This window comes from Pleurodeles waltl, chromosome 11 (assembly GCF_031143425.1).
Source record: "Pleurodeles waltl isolate 20211129_DDA chromosome 11, aPleWal1.hap1.20221129, whole genome shotgun sequence".
Classification (NCBI taxonomy): Eukaryota; Metazoa; Chordata; class Amphibia; order Caudata; family Salamandridae; genus Pleurodeles; species Pleurodeles waltl.
Window position 1 is genome coordinate 306,171,239 of NC_090450.1, and position 23,486 is coordinate 306,194,724.

Consider the following 23,486-nt stretch of genomic DNA (forward strand, 5'->3'; position numbering starts at 1 on the left):
GCTTTAACACCGTCTGCCAGGGTTGTAATGACCCCCTCAGTGGTACCAAAAATAAAGGCACTTTATTTCAGTGATATAAGGCCAAAAATATCTTGGAAGGAATACTCCTTTTGAAGGTAAATATTATACACAATATATACACTAGAGACCAAAATCAGGTAAGTAAATAGTCATAGAATAGTGCAAACAGTAGAAAATACAATATAATCTAAAAGGCCTAGGGCCAACACAAACCATATACTAAGAAAGTGGAATGCGAATCACAAATTCTCCATAGGCAGGTGTAGTGTGTAGAGGGGCGCTGGGAGTGTAAGAGAACATGAAAGGTAAGTAAAATACCCTACCCCAGAACCCAGGAAAGTAGGAGTAAAGTACTGCAGGTTTCCTCAGGACACACTACAAGTTGTGATAAGAGTTATAGCAAGAACCAAGCAAGACAGCAAGCAACAAATGGTGGATTTCTGGACCTGAAGACCTGTGAAGAGAGGAGACCAAGTCCAGAAGTCGCAGAAGATTCCAGGAAGGATAGGAGCCCTGCCAACCTGGAAGATGGTGCAAAAGAGGATTCTCCAGTTATAAGAAGTCTGCAGAAGAGCACCAAACAAGATGGCTGCGGGTTCCTGCATGGTGCAGGAGATGTCCCATGTCGAGATGTTTGATGCAGGCTCTTTGTGTAACTGGATTCGTCCAACAGGCCTTGGTTCAAGCAAGGCTGTGGTTTGCGTCAAAATGGCACTGTCTGGACCCAGGAGGGACCTGGGGGCCTCAACTCAGACTGAGGAGGCAGGAGGGGCTCCCAACACTGGACACTGGAGAGAGCCCACAGATGACCAGGCAGTACCCACGAGAGTGCCAGGACACGGGGAAAAAGAAGGAGCAAATTGCGGTTGGTGCAGCACAACAAAAGAAGGTCCCACGGCACCGGAGAACAACTCAGCAAGTTGTGCATCACAGGATGGTGTCCTGGGGACCTGGGCTATACTGTGTACAAAGGATTCTTGGAACAAGTGCACAGAAGCCCAAGGAGCTGGAGATGATGCGGTGCACAGGGATACTGTCGCAAACAGGGAAGGCAAGCTCTTACCTCCACCAAATTTGGACAACTTGACCTTAGGACAGTCTGGGTCTTGTTGGTCTACCACCTGTGTTCCAGGGAGCACGCTCGTCATCAGGAGAGGGGCCCCAGAAAACCAGTCATCATCGCAGAAAATTGTCTGCAGGAGCAGGAAAGTGACTCAGTCACTCCACTGGAGATTCCTTCGGTTCTTCTGGTGCAGGGTGAAGACAGGGAGTCCTCAGAATGCACACACCTTGGAAACTGTTGCAAATGTTGGCTGGAGTTGAAGTTGCAGGTCACATGAGTCATCCTGGATACTTTGTTGCAGTTAAGCGGTTCCCGGAGCAGTCTCTGGTTGATCTGACGGTCAGAATCTCCTGGAGGAGTTTTGCAAGCTGAATCGGAAGGGGAACCCACAGTAGAGACCCTAAATAGCCCTGAGAGTGGGATTGGCTACCTACCCAGGTATGCACCTATCAGGAGGGGTCTCTGATGTCACCTGCTGGCACTAGCCACTTGGAAATCTCCAGAGTGTCCACACACCTTGGAAAACAAGATGGCTAATGCCAGGGACACACTGGAGGAGCTTTGGGCACTACCCCTGGGGTGGTGATAGACAGGGGAGTGGTCACTCCCTTTTCCTTTGTCCAGTTTTGTGCAAGAGCAGGGACTGGGGGTCCCTGAACCAGTGTAGACTGGCTTATGCAAAGAGGACACCATCTATGCCCTTCAAAGCATCTCCAGAGGCTCCGGGAGGCTACCTCTCCCAAGCCTGTAACACCTATTTCCAAAGGGAGAGGGTGTAACACCCTCCTCCCAAAGGAAATGCATCGTTCTGCCTTCCTGGGACTGAGCTGCTCAGACCCCAGGAGGGTAGAACCCTGTCTGTGAGGTGGAGGCAGCTGTAGCTGCAGTGCAACCCTCAGAGAGCTTTTTTGGCAGTACTGGTGGTCTACGGTGGAGCCCCCAGGATGCATGGGATTGGCCCCCAATACCAAATTTGGATTGGGGGGACAATTCCATGATCTTAGTCACCTTACATGGCTATATTCGGAGTTACCATTGTGAAGCTACATATAGGTATTAACCTATATGTAGTGGACGTGTGTAATGGTATCCCCGCATTCACAAATTCCGGGGAATTGGCCCTGGACAGCGTGGGGGCACCGTTGCTAGTGCAAGGGTGTCCTCACGCTTAGTAACTTTGGGGCATATTTATACTCTGTTTGCACCGAATTAGTGTCATTTTTTTTTACTCTAATTCGGTGCAAAACTAACTCCATATTTATACTTTGGTGCTAGACCCCTCTAGCACCAAATTTATGGAGTTAAAGTCATTTTTTGAAAGTGGAGACCTACTTTGCCTTAATGAGATGCAAGGTAGGCGTTCCCGTGCAAAAAATGACTCTATGGCCTTAACGCCATATTTAGGGGCATATTTATATTCTGCGGCATATTTATAGTCTGTTTGCACCGAATTAGTGTCATTTTTTTTTACTCTAATTCGGTGCAAAACTAACTCCATATTTATACTTTGGTGCTAGACCCATCTAGCACCAAGGCCCTAATTTAAACTTTTTTTGCACTGCATTAACGTCATTTTATGACGCAAAAGTGGCGCAAACTTACAAAATATTGGCCCTTATTTATACTTTTTGCTGCAAAACTGCACTAACTCAGTTTTGCACCAAAAGGTTTAGCACCGGCTTGCACCATTTCTGTGCACCAGCCGGGCACCATATTTATGGAATGGTGCAAGCCGGTGCAAAGGGTAGGCTAGAGTTTTTAAAAAATGACTTTAGTCGGGTGGGGCTGGCAGTATAGAAGAAGAGGGTTTAGCACCAAAAAATGGCTTTAGGCAGATTAGAGCAAAAAAAAATGACTCTAACCAGATTAGCGCCATTTTATGGTGCTAAACCTACCATGCCACATGACTCCTGCCTTAGAAAAGGCAGGAGTCATGCCCACCACCCCAGCGGCCAGCACAGAGTACAGGGGTCCCCTGGGCATGGCCATTGCACCCTGTGCCATGTATGGGGGCCCATTTCAGGGCCCCCTATGGCACTTTAAAAAATAAAATGCACTTACGTGTACTTACCTGGGATGGGGTCCCCCATCCTCGCAGTCCCTCTAGTGTGGGTGGGGTGCCCCTAGGGCCTAGGGAGGGCACCTCTGGGCTTATTTTATGGTGTTCCACCATGGAAATAGGGCCACAGGTCCCCTAACGCCTGCCCTGACCCAGGTCTTAAAAAATGGGTCAAAGCAAGCTTTGCCCCATTTTTTGACCCCTCCTCCCTCCCTTGCACCATTTTTACATGGGAGTATAAATATGGTGTTAAGGCCATAGAGTCATTTTTTTGCACGGGAACGCCTACCTTGCATCTCATTAAGGCAAGGTAGGTTTCCACTTCCAAAAAATGACTTTAACTCCATAAATTTGGTGGTAGACGGGTCTAGCACCAAAGTATAAATATGGAGTTAGTTTTGCACTGAATTAGACGTAAAAAAAAAATATGCTAATTCAGTGCAAACAGAGTATAAATATGCCCCTTAGCGTCAAAAAATGATGCTAATCTGGTCAGAATCATTTATTTTGACTCAAAACTGCCTAACGTCATTTTTTTTTAAGCTAGCCTACCCTTAGCACCGGCTTGCACCATTCCATAAATATGGTGCCCAGCTGGTGCTAAAAAATGGTGCAAGCCGGTGCAAAACTTTTTGGGGCAAAACTGCCTTAGTGCAGTTTTGCACCAAAAAGTATAAATAAGGCCCTTTGTCCCTAGCCTTCAGTAAATGAAGGTTAGACATATAGGTGACTTATAAGTTACTTAAGTGCAGTGAAAATGGCTGTGAGATAGTGTGTACACTATTTCACGCAGGCTGCAGTATCAGTGTGGTTTGTATGGCCTCCTTATGGGTGGAAAAAAAATGCTGCAGCCCATGAGGATCTCCTAGAACCCTAATGTCCTGGGTACCTAGGTACCATATACTAGGGACTTATAAGGGGGGCTCCAGTGTACCAATTGGAATTGGAATATGAGGTCACTAAACTATAGTGACCAATTTGGAAGCAGAGAGAGCATAAGCATTGGAGTTCTGGTTAATAGAACTTCAGTGACACAGTTTAGCACTACTGCCAATACACACATAGGCCACAAACCATGAGCACTGGGGTACTGGCTAGCAGGATCCCAGTGAGACAGTAAAAACACACTGAAACACACTCACAAACAGACCAAAAGTGGGGTTAATTATGCTAGAAAGAGGCTGCGTTCTCACACCAATTTATAAAAATACTTCACATTTTTATGTCGTTTTTAAGACCAACATCATCAATATTGGTAAGTACATTTCTAGGTACGAATTTTTGAAGTTTAATCAAAATAGTATTTTTGTGAGTAATTACGCACCATAGGAATTAATGGAGGATAACCTTTAAAAATACATTTAAAATCACACAGTTGGTTTACCAAGTTCTTCTTTTGCAGGTTGTTCGAGGTCGTTGGTGGACACACTGTGACAGCTGGAGAAGTTTGGGGAGCTCCTGGTTCAGGTGGGGGCAGTGGGGAAATGTCTCTGGAGCTGGTGCAGGGCCACTGCGAGGGACCACTTGGAAAAGCACTGCACAGGTAGGTTCAAAGGTGAGTCCTGGGGGTCCCCTTGGAGGGTTGAGATAGCAAGGGGAGGGGGACCCTTAGGGCGCCGCAGGTTCTTTGGTGCAGGGCACAGGGCAGCTGAGTTCAGAGCGAATCCATGATCCAGGAGCTGTTCGCAAGGATTCCCTCAGAAGCAGGAGGTAAGTCAATTAAAAAGGTTGATTGCAGGACAACAGGGGCAAACTGGCGGGAGGTCTGGGTTGTTTCTGAAGTCCTGCTACTGGGGCTTCCTTCTGGTCTTTTTTCAGTCCCAGTTGGACTGTTTTTTCGGATGTTCGGGGCTAGGTGACCAACAGTGAGGTTCAGCCGCTAGAGAACACAGTGCCACCAAAGTTGGCACACTGGCAGGGTTTGTCCTCACAGTCATTGGTGTGAAGTTTGGACTGGCTGCAATGTTTGGTTCTGGAGGTAGCATCAAATCAGTGAAGTGGACCTCACTGGCTTGTTGGTTCCTTTTGGGTTTTAGAGTGGTACGCCACTCGGGAGAGAGTTTTCTGGCATTTTGCAAAGTCTAGAGGTCCTCCAGGGTTCTTTGGAGTTTTTCAGTTGTCCAGCAGCTCCTCAGTGGTGATTGTCATGTCCTGGGTGCAGCAGGCAGGGTTTGGCACCTTTTCTTTGTGCAGCAGGTCCACAGTCCTCGTGCCTTTAGAACTTCTTGTTGCTGGTCTTCTTCTGTCCATCAAATCTGATTTCTTGGTCTAGGGAGGCCCACTAAATGCTGTATTTAGTGAGCGTTTTAGGGGAAACCTGGCAGTGACCAATGGGTCATCTACTGTAGGGTGGCTACACCCACTAAGTGACCACTTCTTGTGGACAGAGGTCACTACCCTACAATTGATTGGCTATTTTCCTACCATCTAAGAAGGAGGAAAATGAAATGGAGAGTCCGCCTTCAATGCAACACCCCAGGGGTGGTGCATGCTATGTAGGTCCTTTATTTGAGTTTCCTGCCGTTTCCTACTGTGAAAAGTGGGGTTTGCAATGAGGGCAGCCATCTGTTGCTAGCAGCAGGCCTGGAGGTTGAGCTTCAAGAGCAGACAGCCCATTGAAGCTTGCCAACAGGGCAGTGCACATTTGTGAGGGAGGGGGTGTTTGCACCTCCACCCAGGAAGGGCTTTGTTCCACATCTCAGAGGGTGGAGGACTTCACCACAGGGGTGGCGATTTGTATCTGGAGGTTGCTGGGTGGATGAGACTGGCCAGCAACCATGCTAGGGTAGTTAGCTTTTGCAGGGGGCACCTCTAAAGTGGGTACATTTTATAATACACCCAACACTGGTACCAGTTTGGATTTACCATTCTGAGTTGTTGGATACCAATCAACCCAGGGTTCAGAGTATCCACCATGTAGCTGTGAAAATTGTACTGACCAGTGTCCAAACATGCATTTAAAGCTGCTGCTCTGTTCATTCACTAGGTCCCAGGTTTGGCAAAGACACAGAAGGGGCATACTACTCATGCATCTATACCCTCACATACAGTATAGTACACCCTGCCTTACAGCTGGAGGGCCTGTCAGACAGTGAATTACCTATATTGCATGCAGTTTGTAGTGGACAGGGCACAGGCAGTGTGCCATGACAAGTTTGCATTTTAGCTTTGCATTAGGACATTCAGCCTGCAATGGCAGTGAGGGGTGCACCCGAATATATGGCCCTAGAGGGTGGCACAATCAGTGCTGCTGCCCTCAGTGGCCTTTCCTTAGTACCTCCTGCACTGGGTACCTAAGTACCATTTACTAGGGACTTATGGTGGCAGCTACAGGTGTCTTTAACTGTGTCAATGTATCACAACGGTTTTGGGGAAAGAGATATGGGCCAGGTAATCTGGTTAGTAGGGGCCCGGGGCACTAGCAATGTCTAGGCTCCATTACATACCAGACAGAAAGTGGGGGCTAACCATGTCAAAAAGAGGCCTTTTCACACAGTATGAAATAGTGCAGTAGTTACAACCACGTCTGAACTGTGCAAGGTAGCTTCATCAGCGCCAATACCAGCCTCGTTGCCTACCACAGCTGCTCCATCGGCCAGCCTCTGAAAAAAGTCAGTGATGAAGTTCCTAGAAGCGTTAGGGTGGTCATCATCTAAGTTGACCATAGAAACTGCTGCGGACCCTAACTGCTCTGAGGAACAGGGTCAGGGGCCCAGAAATGAGTCCGCAGGTAAGTCTGATTCAGTGTCACTCTGGATTTTCAGACATTTGATATTGATAGTCCGCAGTGTGGGCTGTGGCCCTTCTGGGCCTCAGACTTGTCTTCCCCACCATTTTGCCCAAGAAAAGAGCGTCTGAATGCACAGAAGAACGTAAAAGAGGATAATAAAAAAACAAAAAAAAACTGAGGCACTATAATATGCAGGCTGGAGGATGTGATCTGAGGGTAGTGAGCAGGCAGCAGGTGGTGGGCAGGCAGTCAACTGTGACATATAAACAACAATCTGCAGAACCCATGATCCACGGTATCACTGTCTGGGCTCAGCACAACACAGTGGCATAGTATTTCAGTATTTCACCAGGCCAGGGGGCTGTAATAAACCTTTTGAAGAGGTTTAGAAGTGATTTTTAACAGCATGTTAGAAGTCTCACTTGAAGCTCACATTAAGATGTTGGGGTAGCGAGGGGTTCACATTCATTTCAATGCAAGCCGCACCCAGTCTGACCAGGCCTCCTCTGGGGGAACCTAGGGCACACACTTCGTAACAGCTGACTATGGCCGCTGCACTCACAACTCCACTCCCAATCCCCCTGAAGAGCAGTCATCAGGCCCTTTGACTTCTTGACCCCTCAGATTCCTTGCCTTTAAATTTTAATTTTGGATTTAAATTTAGATGGAAGCTCTTTGTCTGCTTGCAGCTCAAGACTCCTGTGGGGTGGGCACAGACAGGCAAGAAAGATGTGCAGAGCTGATGCTGTGCAACGTACAATCTGCGTTGTAACTAAACCTGCGTGGCAAGTTGGAGCAGACAGGAGCCACACAGGCCTTGCTGCAACCCTTTTTCACAGTCACGGACTAGTCACTGATGCGGTCACGGTCCTGCTCCACCCAACCCGGTTGTAGACCTGTGCGACCCGGCCAATGCGAGTGACCTATCACTTGCTTGAAACCACCAGCTGCTGTCCGCTTTTGTAGTTTACCTGCCGGAGGCTGGGGGTAGGTCTCATATGTCAAACTCCTCTTATGTTCTTGCTCTGCCTCTGAGACTTCTTGGTATACATCTTAAAGCTTACCTTCCCTCTGTCATCCTCCATGACTCTACAATACAGTTTGTTCCATAATCTGCAGGCCTTTTCCTCTCCTGCATGAATGAAAGGGTAAAGCTCAACACTCCTACTTACCTTCCGGACTAGTTCAGCCAGACACCCTAAAGTGATGGACATTCCTTTAAGAATGAGCCACCCATTTTGGCAATACAGTATTATGTTTCTTTTAACAATCTTAATATGTAGAACTGGATGGCTTCACTTCACTCCTCCATAATTTGTATTTTTCAAACCTAGATGACAGAAAATTCAGATATCTAATATTGACTTGGGTCTCTGGGGTTGAAGAACTGTTTGCAATGCATTTACCAGAACTGTGTCATACTCATTCCATTATTTCCTTCCATGACAGATTGATGATGATGTGCTGCTCATCATTGTCCTTATGAATATTGTTGTTGTATTATGTAGAGTTTGTCTTTGTCACACCTTTCACCAAATCCCCTATCCCATCTATTCATCAAACCCCTGACCATCTTCCCGGGTCTGTGTGATTTATTGAGGTGACTTAATTTACATCATACACTTGGTGGGGCGGATGTGGTGAAAGCAGCACCAACCCACTGTGGGACCTTCTATTTCTTGAGCAACAGCCCACACCAGCCGCACTAAACCACCCACGCATAAATAGATTTAGATCTAGAACATTTTTCATCAACATCATCAATCAGCCCTTCTGTTGCGTAAACTCTTAACTTTGTCTACTCTACTCCTGACTCTGAGTCCGCTTCTCCTGACTCGAGGATTTTGTACTTTTAGTTTTAAATAAATAGGTTCCCATTGCTCAAAAGAAGTTACTATTGCTAGTGGTTGTTATATCATTAGGTACTCTTTTCTGTGTTGTGTCCTGGTCGTAGTAGTCTGGTCTCAGTCTTTCTAAAGGTATGCTATAACTATATATCCCAATAACAATGTGTTTTTCTTTCAATTTAGTTGTCTATGATGGCTATGATAGATAATCCTTTAGATTAATCTTACAGGTGGAGCTCACTAGGTGGGAGTGGGACCTTGCTTATTGTGATGCCTTCACTCTTAACATACTACCCTGCTACTACTGCCACCACCATTACAAAAGCTCCTTGGGAAACCCTGCTGTACGTTTTGGAAGATAGAGAGAGGTACCAGTCATTGCTTTATCCATTCAGGTAAGAGAAGAAATATGCAGTGAAATGAGCTAGTTTAATAAGTAAATAATTTATATTACAGATTTGACTTTCCTTCCTTGTTTATCCAGGTTGTTGTAGGCAACATAGACAGTAGCAGCAGATCCTCCCCCCCTTATGATCAATTATATAGCTACAGAGGGTAGTATGACATGGGTATAGCTAAATTAACTATAATTAAGTGGTATGACTGTACATATACTTTGATAAGCAAGCAGATTGAAAAACAGGCTGCACAAAAATGCAAGGTAAAAGCAAAACACAAAAAGCTACCATAGAGTAGATTGAATTTTTCCTTTTAATTACGAGTAAAGAACCCCACTCTCTACATGCATAATAGGCCCACCTCTCTCCCCAAACAAATTACCCCATCCCTAGCTAATGTCCAACTCAACAGTCCAAAGTAACTCAACCCCCTTCCCAATTCCCACCTTCTCCACCTACAACAAATATCCCTCACACCAAAACTACATTTTTAAAAAGTGCATAAAGAGGGTGTTCTTGATGCGGTTCTGGAGATTCTCAAGGCTTCCCTCGCTGTATGACACTCTGAGTTCCCGGTGCTTCAGATGTTGCAGGACGCAGTGCTAGAAAATACGGTCTGAGCGAGAGGTGGCAGCAGTGGTCTGACGTGGATGAGTGGCTGCTAGTTGGCAGCAGCAATGGCAATGTTGTTGCTGCTGGGTGGCTGGAGGTGTTGGCAGCTAGCTAGAGAAAAGGGGACTGGGGTAAAGGCAGCTGCCTCCTCCTCCTCCTTCTCCTCCTCCTCCTCCTGCAGACCCACTAGCCTCTGATACTTCAACAGATGGCCTCCAACATCTGCTGCCATAACTGGTTTGCTATCTCCTAGTCTGTAGGAGGACCACCATGAGTAGCTGTAGCAAGAACGAAACAACACAAAAAAGGCAAATTGTAAACAGTGTTCTGTGCAAACAGTTGCTTAAAATTATAGTGCACAATAGCAGTATATTTTGTGTTCCCCAGGGCCGTTTGAATTGGATGTGACTGATTACAAGTCACAGGGACATTTTTTAACTCAGACGTGCCTCATATAAAAGCACTGACTGCCTGGAAGGATTTAAGGCAGAATACCAGCTGACCATATTTGAAAAGTTTTTTTTTTTTTGTATTTTAAAGGATTTCCTAATAAAAAAGACACTTCGGGCCTCATTGCGATCTTAGTGGTCTTTAGGCAAGACTGCCGGGAGGAAGCTGCCAAAAAACTGCCATGTTGGCGATCATCCAAACGCCGTATCATGACCCACACCATAAGGACCGCCAAAAAACAGCCAAAATTTCAAAAATGTCAGGACACTGGCAGACGGAAAAGAGGTGGTCCCACTACCAGCATTGCTAGCCCGAGAAAAATCTGCACACCAGATTACAATCCACAAATCAGCACAGCGGTACTTCCATGGCAGAAAAACATTGTTGGTGCAAGCCGCTTCAATCAGAAACCACCACTGACAGAACACAACTCCACATTGGACAGTTTGAAAACCACACGCCTGACACACATCCACACACCAACACACCTGCACACTGCATTATATAACACCCCCCACACAACCCACAATCCTTTGCATCTAAAACAACATTTGGAGACAGGGAGAGTTGGCACATACACAGAGAGAGCACCTTGACACTATAGGCACACACACATCACATGCATTACACATCTAAAAAACAAACACAACACACATAACCACCACACACATTCCGTTACAACTGTTCATAACTCACAATACACTATCCACACCCCATCATTCACCCAATACTGCACCCTTTCATACACAACACCCCCACACACCATAAACACAATCTCATACATGTCCCCACAAAAGCACCCAATATTTACCGACGATGAGTTGAGGGTCATTGTGGATGAAATTGTCAGGGTAGAGCCACAACTTGGACAGGTCCAGCTAATATCCATTGGCAGGAAAATTGAATTATGACAAAGAATAGTAGGCAGGGTCAACTCATTAGGCAGCCATCCATGCACAAGGGAGGACATCAGGAAGAGGTGGAATGACCTATGGAGGAATGTGCGTTCAATGGCATTGAGACACCAAAAAGCCATGCACAAGAAAAGCAGTGGGCCCCCACCTCCTCCCCCACATTTCACAGCTTGGGAGGAGAAGGTCTTGGAGATACTGCATCCTGAGGGCCTGACTAGTATACCTGGGGGACTGAAGTCTGGTACAATGTAACATAATTGTTATGTCCTACATGCTTCTTCACCACCCAAATACCCTATAATTCACTGATTTACCCACTGACCCTACCTGCCAATCACCCAATGTTCCTCTCCTGCATGCCACCACCCCACACAGCCCTACTGACCACACAGCCTTTGGCAAGGGCAGGGATGCCACAGCCTAATCCTATCACTTTGATTTCCACAATGCACCAAACCATTAATGCTAAAACCTGCAATGTGCACATCAGGTCACATTTCATGCATGTATGACTATTGTGCAACCTACACCATCTAGAAAATTGTGACTGAGGACCAATACATGGCAATGACAGCAGTGCAATGAATGGCATACCACAATGGCAAGTAAGGCAAAATACAGCAACAGCCCTGTAACTATTCAAAATGGACACTGATCCATACCCCAAGCCTGTAATGGACATACCATGGGTTGGAAAGTAAGATGCCTGACTCCATGGCCCAGAGACGGGAGTATGAGCCTTGCATTCCCACATACCCTGTTCCTATGGAACATCTTGGGCAATGTTCTGCCATTATGTGACACTACTACCAAGCCTGAGAACACAACAGGTACCAGAGTCTATTTGTCATGTAACATATCAGATAGTTACAAAAAAACAATCTGCAGTGCCATATGTGCCAAACATTGATGACAGCACACAACTGGTGTATAGCACTCCTGTCACAAACTCCTATTTACCACCAAGCTATGCTGTGCAACAACTGTCGTCATTGCTGGGAATCATGCAAAACCATTGTCTGTATCACACAAAGAGGGTACCAAACGTACTTTCTTAACTGTACTCTGTGTCTCACTCCATCCACAGGTAGCCCTGCTTTTGCCACCATGGAGAGAATACCAGACACTGCTAGCCCTCCTCAGGATGAAGGCCCCAGTGTGGACAACACACCGGGACAGTGATGAAATAACTGGCCCATTCAAGACAGCTGGTCAGTCGACGACTCCCAGCCTCACCCTGCCCACATCATTCCCCCCACCACAGTTTCTCAAACGTCACAGCCAAGCAAGCACTCACAAACCTGTGTCCCAAGGACTGTTCAACCTATTTTGTGCCCCACAGTACAGGGTCCTGAGTCTGATCTTGACATCCCAGACAATAATGGCCCTGCTAACACTGGGAGTGGGTGCACTGTGCCAGGGGCACAGGCGCCTGAGAGCAAGGAGCATGGGAGGAATGCTGTGGCACAGAGGGTGGGGGAGCCAAGGGACTCCACTGACCAGGATACCATCTCCCAGGTCCTGGGAGCATACCAACCATCCCAGGACAGGATGGTCCAGACCATCACAATGTTTGGGAGAAAATCAAAGCCTTCAGAGAAAATACCACCGGGAGGCCATGCAACAGTGGGAGGCACACAATGCCACCATTGCCTCTATAGGAGCGGTGCTGAGCGACATCAACACCACTCTGCGTGATATAGCTACCCACCATCAGGCACCTTCCACTAGCAATGTTACATCTGCCCCCTCTACATCAGCAGCAGCTAGTGGAATGGAGGCCCTGCCAGGGGAACCCCAAGCCTCATACACCCCTCCCTCTGTAGCAGAAGAACCGCCCTCATACGTGGACGTCAATCCAGACATCAAGCCGCAGTAGATGCCAAGACCAAACCCACTGCCAGGAAGTGAACCACTTCTGATGTGTTACCCTTGTGTGCCTGTGAGACTCCCTGTTGACTGTTCTGAATCCTAACTCCATTTTCCCATGGGACAAAGACACAGGACCTGTGTGACCTAATGTTGTACTAGCTACTTTGATCAATCCATCTCCCATGACTCCACTCATCACCTGTTTATTATGTTGTACACTTTGATTTGACTACTCACAAAACTGATATGCACAATAAATCAGTTATGGACACAGATATTGTACATGTATGTTTCATAGTACAACAACATATGCCCTTCAACACAAATGTGGTGTGGTAATGGCCCCCTGATTTCAACTGGCAATATAATGGCCATCAGAAGGAGGTCCCGTCAGCAGGATACACATGACAACAGTAATGTCATTGGACAGATGTCACAGTATGATTTTGAAATCCACAGTAACCCCAGGGTATAGACCGTTCAGGCATCAGCAATTAGAGCAAGACAGAGAGTACCATCAGGAAGGAAGGCATGAGTACACAGAAAACACATGTACAGGTAATCAACTGTATGCCTTTTGAATTATGTAGGTTGCTGGCCTTGTTTGTAGAGGGTACCTTGGGTATTTACACCTTATACCAGGTCCAGTTATCCCTTATTAGTGAAATGTAGTAGTGTTCTAGCAGCTAAGGCTGATAGTGGTAGCTATAGCAGAGCAGCTACACGCTGAACTAGAAGACATGCAAAGCTCATGCAATACCACTTATAGTTACACAGTACTTATACACAAGTAAAGACAATACTCAGTGTTACCAAAAATAAAGGTATTTATTTCGGTTACACAGTACCAAAAATATCTTAGAGACAATACTCCTACTGGAGGTAAGTATTATACACAATAGATACACTAGACACCAAAAGTAGACAAGTAAATAGTCATAGAACAATGCAAAAAATAGCTATAGAATGCAATGGGAGAAAATGGGTTTAGGGGAAACACAAAAAATACACTAAGAAAGTGGAATGCAAATCAAAAATTCCCCCCTAGACAAGTGTAGTGTATGCAGAATCGCTGGGACAGTAAGAATACGGTAAAGGTAAGTAAATTACCCCACCCCAGAGCCCAGAAAAGCAGGAGTAAAGTTCTGCAAGTTTCCTTAGGACACACTCCACCTCGTGATTGGGATTTTGCAGCAACCAACCAAGTCTGCAAAGAACAACTGCTGGATTCCTGGACCTGAAGATCTGCAAAGGAAGGGGACCAAGTCCAGAATTTGAAAGAAGTTCCAGGAAGGACAGGAGCCCCTGCCAACCCAGAAGAGAGTGCAAAAGAGGAGTCCCTGGTTAGTCGAAGACTGCAGGAATGCACCCTAGGAAGATGCCAGCGGGTTCCTACTTAATGCAAATGATGTCCCACGATCGTTGCAGATGTGATTTCGTGTTGGAAGTCGCCAACAAACCTTGGCTACGACAAAAGTGCATTTTGCGTCACAATGGTGCTGGATGGACCCAGGAGGGATCTGGGGGCCTCAACTCTGTGTGAAGAGGAAGAGGGGCCTCTCAACACTTTAGAGAGCCCTTAGGATGCCAGCCAGCACCCCCGGAAGTCACAGGATCTGGGGATAAAGAAGGTGCAAAATGTGGTTGATGCACCACAACAAAGAAAGGTCCCACGTCGCCGGAGAACAACTCAGTGAGTTGAGCATCACAGGATGGAGTGCTGGGGACCTGGGTCAGGCTGTGCATGAAGGAATTTTACAAATAGTGCACAGAGGCCTCAAGAGGTGAAGAAGACGCAGTTCACAGGGGTACCATCTCTCTCAGGGAAGGCAAGGTCTTACCTCCTCCAAATTATGTCAGCAGGACCTCAGGACAGTCTATGTCGATGATGTCCACCCTCTGTGTCCTTAGGAGTACACTCGTCACTGTCAGAGGAGTCCAAGGGTACCAGCCGTCACCTTAGAAGATGCCTGCTTGGAACAGGGGAATTACTCCGTCACTCCACAGGAGATTTCTTTGGTCCTTCTGGTGCAGGATGAAGACAGGAAGTCGTCAGAGCATGCACACCGTGGAAACTGTTGCAGTTGCTGACTTGGAGCTGAGGTTGCTGAAGAAAACTATCTCTTGTGGATACTTTGTTGCAGTTACTGAGTTTCGTGGATCAGGCTGCGGTTGATCTGAGGTCAGAGGAGGCTGAAGTTGTTGCAGAGGATTCCTGAAGGACATTTGCAAGCAGAATCTGAAGAGAACCCACAGGAGAGACCCTAAATAGCCCTGAGAGGGGGATTGGCTACCTTATCAGGTATGGACCTATCAGGAGGGGTCTCTGATGTCACCTAATGGCACTGGCCACTCAAAGCCCTCCAGAGTGCCCCCACACCTTGCAAAGCAGGATGGCTGAAGTCTGGGACACACTGGACAAGCTCTGGGCACCACCCCTAGGGTGGTGATGGACATGGGAGTGGCCACTCCCCTTTCCTTTGTCCAGTTTCGCACCAGAGCAGGGGAGAAGGGGTCCCTGAACCGGTGTAGACCGGATTATGTAAGGAGGGCACCATCTGTGCCCTTCAAAGCATTTTCAGAGGCTGGGGGAGGCTACCCCTCCCCAGCCTGTAACACATATTTCCAAAGGGAGAGGGTGTAACACCCTGCTCTCAGAGGAAATGCTTTGTTATGCCTTCCTGGGACTGGGCTGCCCAGACCCCGGGAGGGTATAACCCTGTCTGTGAGGTGGAAACAGCTGTAGCTGCAGTGCAAGCCTCAGAGAGCTGGTTTGGCAGTACTGGGGGTCCATGGTGGAGCTCCCAGGATGCATGGAATTGGCTCCCCAATGCCAGATTTGGAACGGGGGGACAATTCCATGATCTTAGATATGTTACATGGCCATATTCGGAATTACCATTATGAAGCTACATATAGGTATTGACTTATATGTAGAGCATGCGTGTAATGGTGTCCCCTCACTTACAAAGTCTGGGGAAATGGCCCTGAACTATGTGGGGAACCTTTGCTAGTGCAAGGGTGCCCTCACACTTAGTAACTTTGCACCTAATCTTCAGCAAGTGAAGGTTAGACATATAGGTGACTTATAAGTTACTGAAGTACAGTGCAAATGGCTGTGAAATAACGTGTGCATTATTTCACGCCGGCCGCAATGGCTGGCCTGTGCAAGGGTTTGGCTAGGCTCCCTATGGGTGGCAAAAGAAATGCTGCAGCCCATGTGGATCTCCTGTAACCCCAATGCCCTGGGTACCATATACTAGGGTCTTTTAAGGGGGGTCCAATGTGCCAATTGAAATTGGTAAATGAGGTCACTTGCCTACAGTGTCAAATTTAAAAGCAGAGAGAACATAAGCACTCAGGTCCTGGTTAGCAGAGCCTCAGTGACACATTTAAGCACTATACAGACACACACATTAGGCCGTAAACTATGAGCACTGGGGTCCTGACCAGCAGGATCCCAGTGAGGCAGGCAAAAATATACTGACACACAGGTGAAAATGGGGGTAACATGGCAACGAAGATGGTACTTTCCTACATATTATGACTCCAAATCATGGCCATCTATACAGGACTTATACAGCACCAGGTTTGGGGCCTTTATAATATCATGTTAACAGGTTATCTGTCCTTAACATCTCCTAGAACTGTACTCTATAACCATTGACTACTAACTATGTATACCCCAAGCCCTGGGTAACAGACCGACAGATGATATCCACATCCTGTGGTTGGGAGGAGCTGGCAATAGGACAATACATGAAAATCAGATTACAACTGATCAGTCCATGAGAGAAGTGAATGTTTAAATCAGTTGCTACAGCACATGTTAGGGTAGAACCACTAATACTGTTTTACCAACATTCCTTCTGTCTGCTACAATAACTCACACACAGGCACTGAACATCATAACACCATCATATTTCTCAAAGGTCAGGAAGTGTAAAGTCAGCTATGCACTTCTGAGTTTGCACTGACAAGACATGAAAGGGTCCACCTCCCATACCTGTCTGCCACTGGAAGTACTGATCGATGAGCTCAGTCCTACAGTCAGCAGCTCCTTCATCCTCTGGCTCTTCATCACTTTCCACATCACCATTTGCAGGCACAGGTACCTCTGCCTCATCCTCATCAGCTGCCAATGGTATCCGATGTCTCAGAGGTTGATTGTGGAGCATGCAACAGGCAATGATGATTTGGTGAACCCTTGTGGGGTGAGTATAGGAGGGCATCTCCACATAGGTCCACACACCTGAATCTTGCATTGAGGAGGCAGAAAGTACGCTCTATTACACGCCTTGTCCTCCCATGTGCCTCATTGAAACAGAGTTCCCCTGGCATGGCTGAGTACCTCCCAGGTGTCAACAGCCAAGGAAGGTTTGGACAACTAGAGTCACCTGTGAACACAATGGTAGAACACAACCAATTGAGGTACGTCGATTGTGATGACAGGTAACATAACATTTATAAACACAACAATGCATACTCATCAACCAGCCAGGCCCTCTCTATGTGTAGTCATGTCATCATGGTTGGGACATTTCTGTTCTGCATAGTGTAGGAGTCATGCACTGATCCAGGAAACTTGGCAGTCACTTGGGAGATATACTGTTCTGCCAGACACACCACCTGCATGTTCATTGAGTGGTAGTACAACTGTTCCTATACAACTGTTCATTGACAGTTGGAGGGACCAGGGATACATGAGTGCAATCAGTGGCCCCTACCACATGAGGAATCAGTCCCATGTAATAAAAGTCACCCTTCACATTGGTCAGATCTGCTCTTTGGGTAAATCTGACATAGCTGTCCAGGTGCTGCAAGAAGGCACACAGTACATCCCTCAAAACTGAGTGAATGTGAACTGAGACATCTCTGTTGTCAAGGTGACAGTACGCTGGAATGACCCAGTGGCCAGGAAGTGTAGCACTGACAATACTTGTACGATGAGAGTATGGAATAGGGATTGTGATTGCCTGACATCAGATTTGGCTCCAACTCTAAATAGATCCATGATGGTCTGGTGATTCAGACAGTAGATATGGATGACATGCCTGTCCTGCATGGTTGCCAGGTCTACCAGTGACAGTACACTGGTGGTTGTCTCATTTCCTTCATGGCAGGATATCTAATTTGAGAGGAGAAAATGTACAATAAGTCTTACAATTGGCACATGACAGCAGCAAATTGTATACTTGCAGACACTTACACATGTGTAGTGGATGCAGAGCAGTGCTGACATAAACATCACAGACAATAGAAATGAACATCAGACACCGTCATTGCAGCACATTGGCTTGAATGTCAGTCGGATAGGAGATGTGACACATGTATATGTGAACATGTGTGGATGACTGTGCAGTCCTGCACTGATGACACATATGTTACTAAATTAACCTATTTCTATCAGATGCATATGTAACTCAGAGTATCTACACGGACCTATCCACATACATACAGGCATAACACGTAATTATTTCATGTTTGTCCCATTATGTAGAACTCCATATTTTGGGTGACATAGATTTCTAGTCGATCAGGTGCATGACCAACTCATTTAAGAACATGCATCAAGTACATGTGCCCAAAATGGCAGGCGCCTGACCAACTGTTCTGGACAGTTGGAAGTGACCTAAGTCCACTGGCGGAAGACGTCATGGCGGTAGGCGGACGCAACCGCTGTGCAGCCTGTCATAGGTTAACATTGCTGGCTATGGCGGGCTTAGGCCCATGGCGATAACCGCCGACGGTGACAGTCCTGTACGTGGTGCCTATGACTGTCATTTTCTGCAGTCTTGTCCACTTGACTCCTGGCACTGATGCTAGCAAAATCTTTACTACGTGAGCTGCTGTGTACTGCCTCTGGGAGTCATCATGCCACGTCCTGCAGGTGATAGGGCCCCTGTTCTCACACACGAAGAGCTGGAAAAGCTAGTGGAGGAGGTCCTACCCCTGTATGAACAGCTACATTGGGCACCAGAGGTACAGGTGAGTCCAATGCCCCAGCCATGTGTGATTGGAGTTGTGTGTGAGACAGTGAGGTGGTCATGTGAGCTGTTGCTGCTATAGATGCATAAATGTGGCATACCGCACAGGCGTGTGGGCCAGGAGGATGGGTATGTGTGCCCACTTGCTGTTACAGTTGTGCTGTGTCAACTACTGTTGTTATGATGCATGTGTACATGACTTTCTCCTTTTATCTGTGTTATCCATGCAGATGAACGCCCATTAGAAGAAAGGGATCTGGTGTGCCATCGCCAGGCAAGTGCGGACCCTGGGGGTCCACAGCCTGTGGAACACCCATTCTTGCAAGAGGTGGGAGGGCCTGAGACGCTGGGCCTGGAAAACTATGGAGACCCAGCTGGGGATGTCCTCCCAATGAGGCACCGTGACCACTCTAATGGCCCACATTTTGGCAGTGGCCTACCCTGTGGTGGATGGGTGTTTGAGGACAGCATAGCAGCCACAAGGAGGTGAGTACTAACTGTTACGTGCCACTTGGCTCTGGTTGAATGCTGTTTGCTGTCTGACTGTACCTTCAGTGATGATGTAGTAGCAGACGGATGTTTCTAGACTAGCGGTAATCAATTGGTACCACCTTGCCAGTGTATGAGATGTAGAGCAGCCATCATGGTTTGCTATGTGTGAGTTTTGGAATCATGTTTCTTGACATCATTCTGATTGCATGTGGAAATGCTCAATGGCACATGTGCTGCACATCCTGCCCTTCCAATGCATGTGAGCTGGTGTTTCACCATACCCTTTTAACCTATGCTGGAACATCCCTCTGCATATGTCAGTCAGTGGCTCTAAGGTGTCTGACCACTCCCATTTGTGTGGATCGCCTGTTGTACCAACAGGTTAAGTCACTTATTTGGTACAGGCTCTGAACATTACCTTTTTACTGGTAAAGGTCTGGACTTCATGTGAGTCTGCCATCTCATGTACAACAAAGATCTGACCTGTCTCAGCCCGTACATATCTGTGCTTGTCATTAACTCCATTGTCCATTTATCTCCATTCAATGAGGTAAGTGAAGTTAGCAACAAAGGGACATTCTACTTTGGGGTTATACTTTGGGTACTCGTAATAGAATTGTATTTCCATGTGATTGACATGTGGGCATTTCATCTCGTTCCCAATGGGAGGGTGATAGAGAATATTAGTGGTTTGCCAGAGTCAGCGTCATACAATATGTGATGTCAATGGTATGTGTGGAAATGGCCTACCAATTCCTTTGTAACCTTGGTAATATGCTGCCTACATCAAGTCTCAATGGTTAATTGGGAGCACACCATGTGGAGTAGATCAATCTATGTTACTTTTGGCCAGCTGACGTATCCATTCAGATGAGGAATATGTATTGAATCACTTATGTGAACATGAAGTAATGGTCTGGCTGTACCACTATTTAGAAAGCAGGTATGAGTTGTAATGGAAGTATTTAATGCAATGTAATTCATGTGTACGTCATTTCTGTGTGACATTTATGTAGTCTGGTGTTAGGTACATTTAATCACATGTCAGGTATGATGTGAGTGATTTAGGTGTACTTATGTTGCCAAGTCTAGGAACTTTGACTGCATGTTAGGTGGAATGGTAGGTGGATTATGATGTCTTTGGTGGCTGCCTGGTGCGTAGTTGTTGTGACACTACACTTTGTGATTGGCTATGAATGTGTAATGGGTGATATGTAGGCCATTGTAGCTTGACATGCAAAAATGAACTGATGTGATGTATCTGTGTTTGGTGTGTGCTGATATTCCTCTGTGATTGTGTGAATGTCATGCCATGGCTGTTCTCCAGACATGTTTTCTACACAGCAGTTGTCACCTGAATGGGAGGGCCTCTTGCTGTGGCTTGATCTGTTCAGGTACCCCTGTTGACATATATGTGTTGGGGTCAGTCAGCAATGTGATATGTATGGCATGTGCTGTGTGGGATGTGAATCGGGTACTCTGCACTTTCAAGGGACATCAGTATTTGAGATGCACTGATCAGGTGTAGTTTCAGGACATGCATAATGTGTTGGGATCATTCACCTGCCCTTCTAATTGGTGATAGGAGTATGGAGAGATAGGATCTGGAATATGCATAATATATCTACTTCTGCAAAGGCATGAGTAGCAAGTAGACATGACTTTACAGGCTTCCAGATGGATTAATCCAGTTGTGCTATCTACTCTAAATTTGATGTGGGTAAGAGGGATGACCTGAAGGGGGGGATAGTATTAACATGATGTGACATGGGGTAGGATATGTATAATGCCAACTGAGATAGCCTAGCTTGGACCTGTTCACCTGCAGTACTGCATGTTTCCATGTGTGTATGTAAGGAATGTAATGACCCTTTCTCTCCCGCTCTGTCTCTGCCTCACTCACTCTCTATTTGCCTGCATTGGCAGGTGAAGGAGACATGGCACAGGTGAGTGGGGATGCTGCTGGTCACAATACCCGGAGTGCTGTGACCAGCGGCATCGAAGGACCCATTTGCCTGGACAGTGAGTGGAGTGCCACGGGGGAGACCGGAACATCATCATCATCAGAATCCTGCTCCAGTTGACACTCCCTGGCAGTGGCGGACCCATCTGGGACCACCCCAGCCCCATTGTTGTCTACCACCCCCTAAATACCTCCCTGTAGCTCCCCATCCAGTTATCTGTGCCCGTTCACCCAGGAGGGTGAGCATCTCCTTCACCGCAGGCACCTCTGCCCCTGCCCCAGTCAGCCATGCTGCCCTCAGTGAGGAGGCTATTGACCTCCTGAGGTCGATATCAGTGGGTCATTACACCATTGGGAATGCCATCCAGGGACTTGCAGCTCAAGTCTAACAGAGCAATGCATTACTAGAGGGCATTCATGGTGCACTAGCTGGCCTACAGAGATCCTTTTGTGGCTCTGGCCTCCACATTGATGGCAGCCAGTCACCCTTTGTCTTCCGTCCCCCCTCCACCTTCCTCTACTCAATCCCATCCCCCTCTTTCCCATCCCAGCCAGAGCGCACAGACAGACAAGCATGCATCCACCTCAACAGAGAAGGATACCACAGTCAAACACAAGCACCACAAGACCCACCACCGATATGCACACAGACAACACCCACCTGCAGACACACCGACAGCCACTACCTGCACAGACTCCCCCACCACTCTCACCTTCACAGACACTACACTTGACTCACCAGCAGACACCACACCAACATTCACATATCCAAGATAACTCTAATCCTACCTGCAGTTAGCACAATAGCAGACCCGCAGACATCCACCTTAGTCACCACATCCTCAGCCACCCAACACACCCACATGCAGCACATCCACCATACCTGCAGTCACCACCCCAACAGACAGTCATCCATCCAGCACAGCATCTCCCACCTCCTCCACCACCCTCCTCCCAAGATACATAAACACCCACAGTCACCCACCCAACAGACACCCAGCACACATAAGCATTCCTTTCTCACATCTGCACGCAAAGCATCCACTAAAACACCTCCTACAAGCACTCCCTCTCCCTCCACTTCTAAACCCTTTTTGCCATGACCGTCCCCATGTGTCTAAGAAGATTTTCCTCATAGAGTTGAATCTTTTCCCTACTTCTCTCCCACCCCGTGTGACCCCCAAAAGATCAGTTTCCTTCCCCAAGTCCAGCCCACCACTTCCAAGTCCTCCTGTGCCCCCTGCAAGTACTCATGTCCCTCCTCCGCCAAGAAGTTGACCCCTCCTACGTGTTCCCAGTCCTCCCCTAAGCCACGTCCGAAGACCCCATCTCCCAAGTCCAAGCCCAAGCCCAAAGACCCACCTCCCAAATCTAGGCCAAACCCCTATCACCCTCCCTCAGTCTCTGAGGTGCCTCCCTGCACCCTTCATGCACCTACTCGTGGAGGTCATTTAGGAGTCATGAGTTAAGTTGGGACTACCTGACATGCCAGCTGTGCATGTTGCACTTTGGACTTTGGGGCTGGCCTATGGCCTTTTATATTAGTAAATAATGCAATCACAAAATTCTATGTTTATTTATACATACATCTGGGTCAGCCAGTTGTAGGTTCCAACATTATCATCTTTGTCCTGCCTTTCATTCCTCATGGCTGTTATGGTCTTACTTGCTTCATATTGTGTGTGAGTATGTTATATGTGTTTGGTGGCTGTGCTACCTGTTGTGCCTGAGCTGCTTGTGTGGGTGGGTGCTTGCATTCCTCCGACAGTGATGGCTGGGTGTGGTGTGTTGTGCATGTATGTGTGTGGGACATACAATTAGGTTGCTTTGTGTGGTTTGATTGTGTTGGCTGTTGTGATTTGAAGTGTGGTGTGCCCTTGTGTGCTTGTACCGTGTGTGTGCATGTGTGTGGTGATTGGTATGTCTTAACCGCTGTGTGGAGTGTCTTCATGGTGTGACGTATGCCTCGTTGTATGGCTGTGTGATTGTATGTCTTGTTGCAATGGTGTTGTTACGTTGTGTTGTATATATGTATTGTCAGGTGGCGGTGTGAGTCGTGGCATTTTGATGGTGCATTT